Here is a 5,414-nt window from a genome sequence, read left to right on the forward strand (position 1 = left end):
TTTGATCTACTGTCTTTCTATCAATCCATATATGTGCACACACATATTTTTTCTGAACTATTTATGCCCCCTTTATCCATAAATATGTCAGTATTTCCTAAGAACAAGAATTTTCTCGGCCAGGCGTGGTGGCTCACGCCTGTAATCCCAGCACTTTGGGAGGCCGAGGCGGGCGGATCACGAGGTCAGGAGATTGAGACCATCCTGGTTAACACGGTGAAACCCGTCTCTACTAAAAATACAAAACAATTAGCCTGGCGTGGTGGCGGGCGCCTGTAGTCCCAGCTACTCAGGAGGCTGAGGCAGGAGAATGGCGTGAATCTGGGAGGCGGAGCTTGCAGTGAGCTGAGATCGCGCCACTGCACTCCATCCAATGTTGGCGACAGAGCGAGACTCCGTCTCAAAAAAAAAAAAAAAGAATTTTCTCTTACATAACCCCAACACATTTATGGAAATCAGGGAATTTGTAACATTGATACAAAATGCTTATCTGAGCTATAGTTTATATTTAAATTTCACCAATTGCTCCAATAATGTCCTTCATAGCTATTTTTTTTTCTGATCCAATATCCAATTCAGGATCACACATTGCATTTACTGTTCATATCTCTTTAGTCTTCTTTCATCTAGATCAGTTTCTCAGCCTTCCCTTATCTTTCATGAACTTGATTTTTTTGTTTTGTTTTGTTTTTAGATTACAGGCCAGTTGTTATGTAGAATGTCCTTCAGTTTGGTTTGTTTGATGCTACCTCATAATTAGATTAAGGTTATACAGTTTTGGCAGGTGTACCATAGAAATGATATGGAGTCCTTTTCAAGGCAGTGAGGTCAGTGCATCTCTTTATTGGTATTGTTAACTGTGATTAAATGGTTATGGTTGTGTTCATCAGATTAACTCACCGTGGAGTTACTAATTTTCCCTTTGTAATCAATAAGTTATTTGCATGGAGGTGCTCTGAATCTATGTACATATCCTCTTCTTTATCAAACTTCTACCCACTAGTTTTAGCATCCATTGATAATTCGTCTAAATCATGGTTGCACAAAGATGATATTCTGACGCTATCATTTCTACTATAAGAGAGAGCTATCCCTTCTCTTATTTATTTATATTCGTATGAGCTCATAGATTATTTTATTCTATGGCTATTCTATAGTGATATCACCACTGTAATATTGTGGTATAATACCACTGTGATGATAATAAATAATTACCATTATTTATTCTGATGTTCGAATAGTCCCAGATTTGGCCAATGGGGGTCCCTTCTGATTCCTGTGTTATTTTTCCATATCTCCATTTTTTAAAAAGCACTTCCTTGCTTTCTGGCACAACACGATATTCTAAGCTTATCTTGTATTTTCCCCCTCTCAGTCCTAGAATTAGCCATTTCTCCAAGGAGACCTAGGTTTTTTTTTTTTTCAGTACAAAATGATATTTAGAAACCAAGATCCAAGTGCCAGGTATACTCAATGCTACTGTAGTGTCTACTTCTAAGCCCTTTAACCCACAGAGCTAAGAAATATACATATTTTATCTTAATTTCTACATCTGTACACACACACACATACACACACACACATAAAATCATGGATTCATATAGATACCTCCATTTCCAACTCAACACCACAAAATTCATTTTAGTCCTCCCTTTCTCCATATTTATAACTCTCCTCTCCAACAGCAAGAACTAGCTTCCAATATCCTCAGTACATTTACTCATCTGCCCAACTCTACAGCACACAAAATGTATTTCAGAATTGCTAACCCATATCACTACAGAAAAAACTCCTTCTAACTAGAATTAAATATTTGTTGGGTTTGTTTGGTTTTATCCTCCCTTCAGCATCGTAATATTATTTGTTTAAAATAGAGTTATTTAAAATAGAGTTAAGTTCATTTCTTTTTTTCATGTCAGGTAACGTGCTGATGTCTTAAGGTTTGAAGGAGGTACATCTCACATATGTGTGAAAACCCAGTCATCATGTTCATGGGCTGCAAAAGGATGCATTTGTTTCTATTTGTATTCCATTCTAAGTTTCTTCCCCCTTCTCATCCTTGTTGACTTTTTTTTTTTTAATGGAGCTTGTGGATTTTGTGGATGGGCTTCACCGGGTCTGTAAACCCCCTGGAGTTTAATGCAAAATATTGAATATGTCTGCCTTTGGAGCAAGGGTAGAGAATCCATAACTTTCATAAGATTCTTAAAATTTAGGAGCGCAATGGAGAAGAGCAGGAATCCAGGGACCCTCTAGGAGGCTTCCCACTAGTAGGGTAGGAAGTTCTGCCAGACTGTGAGACTCTCAGGACAGACAGGATCTTCTTTATCTTATATCTCCGCTGCTGAGCATGCACATAAATGCAGAGGGAACAGAAACCAAAGGAAAATAAAAGAGAAATGGGGGAGCAAATCTGTACCTTGAAGCAAACTCAGGATTGCTCTTTCTTTCTAAGCATTTCCCCACCAGTGACATCAGCTCAGATGTCTTAGATTCTGGGCCTCCCAGGGCATGCCTAGAACCACACCACGGTGGGAGTGGGGACGCAGCCTGGGCATCTGTCTATAGGCATACATAGAAAAATAAACTAGGCCAGGTGCAGTGGCTCACGCCTGTTATCCCAGCATTTTGGGAGGCCGAGGCAGGTGGATCACAAGGTCAGGAGTTCAAGAGAAGCTTGGCCAAGATGGTGAAACCCTGTCTCTACTAAAAATGCAAAAAAAGTAGCTGGGTGTGGTGGCGGGTGCCTGTAATCCCAGCTACTGAGGACGCTGAGGCAGAGAATTGCTTGAACCTCGGAGGCGGAGGTTGCAGTGAGCCAAGATCACACCACCACACTCCAGCTAAGGCACAGAGCAAGACTCCATCTCAAAAAAAAAAAAAAAAAAAGAGAAGAAAAGAAAAGAAAAATAAACTAGGCTGGGCACGTGGTGGCTCACACCTGTAATCCCAGCACTTTGGGAGGCCGAGGTGGGCAGATCACCTGAGGTGGGGAGTTTGAGACCAGCCTGACCAATGTGGTGAAACCCTGTCCCTACTAAAAATACAAAAATTATCCGGGCGTGGTGGCACGCATCTGTAATCCCAGCTACTCAGGAGGCTGAGGCAGGAGAATCGCTTGAACCCAGGAGGCAGAGGTTGCAGTGAGCCGAGATCACGCCACTGCAGTCCACGCTGGGTGACAGAGAGAGACTCTGTCTCAAAAAAAAAAAAAAAAAAAAAAAAAAAAAAAGAAGAAGAAGAAGAAGAAGAAGAAGAAGAAAGAAAGACAGAAAAAGAAAAAGAAAAAGAAACTAGAAGAAAAATCCCAGTTCATTGCAAAGATACTGACCAAATGCTCTGATTTACTCCCTGCACAGGTTTCTTTTGGCTGCAAGGTCCCTGCCAAATTGGAGAACAAGAGCAATTATACCTGAATAGAAAAGCCATGAGTCATGAAGAATTAGTCCCCTGCAGGCACTAACTGAAAGCTTTCCCTGGGTATGGTGGGAGGTAGGGACCCCGACTGACATCTAAAACAAGATGTTTCATTGAAGGGTGGCACTGCTCCTCGGGGAGCTTCTGCTGCTAGAGAGGGGCCTAGGAAGGCAAACAATAAGGTGAGGGACTCTTGGTCAAGGAACATTCTCCCTGGATTGCCTCCTTTAAACTGTACGTTCCACTAAGCACAGGTGAAGACAGAAGAAGATGCAGTCCCTGCCACAGGGCTGAAAGAACGTTTAGAAAATCAAGTGTGAGCAAAAGCCAAATTGTACAACACAAACCGAGCCCACACTAGCTGAGTGATCTCTGGGGTGGGGTAAATCAAAGGAAGCTCCCAGAGGAAGGAGGGGTATGAATTTTGAAGAAGAGTTGAGCCTGAAAAAAGAAGAGAGGCGAGACAAGGGCATTCCGTCTGGCAGTCACGGCTCAAGGAAGAAGCGGAGGTATGGAGGAGAGGCGGCTTGACCCTGAGAGCAGAAAAGGGAGGTCTTGCTTCAAAGACCAAATTGGAGGGGACTGGAGTCCTATGCCTGTAAGAGGCGTTGTTCTTCAGGAGGAACAATGTGGTAAAAACAATGTTTGAGGAAGAGACCATGTGTGGGGCTGACTTGGGGAGTAAGGAGGATGGCAAGGAGTTACTGAGGACCCCTGGGACCAAGGATGGAAAAATTTACCTGGCTGGACAGGTGGCTGTGGGATCGTGTATTAATCCTATCTGCTAGCAGATGAATAAAAGATGAAAATAAGAATTGACACTTTATAATACTCTGTGTACTTAAATCACATTTTCACATGTAGCATTTTTACAAGCAACAATTGAATTATAATTCTTGCACATCTATTATGCGCTGATCATTGCGGGTAGCTGCTCAGGTGAGCCTCACAACCACTCTCTGTGGGAAACATAAAGGAAGCCATGTACTACCACTTGATATCATGTGCTCTAAATTTGCTCAAAAGTGAGTCTCATGAGAACCCTATGAGTCAGATGTGGCAGGAATTATTATTCCTGTTTTATAGATGAGAGAAGTGATGTTGAGAAAGGTTAAGGCACTTGCTCACAGTCATATAGCCAAGGACTGTCAGCCGGCCCTTTTTGACTCATACTAAGATCTTAATAGCTTACTTCCACTTTGATTTCATGTGCACAGTGTTAACAGTGACCTCCATGTTTTTATAATGCCATTTTGGCCTAGGTCTGCTGCCCACTTGAGCTAAACACTCTCAATTCCTGGCATTGATTTACCAAAGGTTAGTAATTCAGCTTGTTGAGGGTCTCAAGGTCACCACTATTTCTTCATGCCAGGGCTGGGTCTCAGGAAAGCAAATAAAATGCTGATGGTCACTTGGAATCTGAGCAAGCAAGGAGGCTATCCTCGGGGAGACACCTTCCTCAGCCCCGTCTGCCATATACTCCTGCCAGCCACTGGGAATCCACTTCCACTGCCCAGCCACCTCCAGCCATCAGCCTACTGTCAGAATCCAAGCACCAAGCGCTTGTTTCCCTTTTCCGCAAATCCTCCCTTATCCAGGATGACGAGCTGCTTCTTTGCATTTTCCCAACCCACACAATTACATTGCCAAGATGGTTCTTGCGGGTCTCACCTCCAGGACATGAGAACTTAAGGCTAAATCCTGAGATTCCTGCTTTATCTTCTGCCCAGCTCACCTTATTCTAGGACTGTTTTCCACAAATCTCAGAGGTGGCTACAACACAGTGCCAGGGGCAGGGTGGGGTGAGTGCAAGGCCCATACATGGCTCCAGAGGAGGCTAGTGGGAGCAGGAAGGCAGCCAAAGATATGCGGGGAGTGTTGCTTCTTAGCTTCCAGCGAAGATCAGACACTGTATCTATTCATATCATGTTAATGGCTTGACAAGGTTTCTACCTAAGAACAGGACATCAAAACAGGCTCTGGAGCAAGGGATCAGA

The 5,414-nt window shown here is 43.1% G+C and overlaps 1 non-coding gene across 1 annotated transcript; it reads right to left on the reverse strand.

The window, feature by feature from the left end:
- Window positions 1-1,908: 1,908 nt before the first annotated feature.
- LOC129478194 (small nucleolar RNA U13) lies at window positions 1,909-2,008 on the reverse strand. Its single transcript, XR_008656347.2, has one exon. It is a non-coding gene; the product is annotated as a small nucleolar RNA U13 (small nucleolar RNA).
- Window positions 2,009-5,414: the final 3,406 nt, after the last annotated feature.

The sequence above is a fragment of the Symphalangus syndactylus genome, chromosome 2 (assembly GCF_028878055.3).
Source record: "Symphalangus syndactylus isolate Jambi chromosome 2, NHGRI_mSymSyn1-v2.1_pri, whole genome shotgun sequence".
Taxonomy (NCBI): Eukaryota; Metazoa; Chordata; class Mammalia; order Primates; family Hylobatidae; genus Symphalangus; species Symphalangus syndactylus.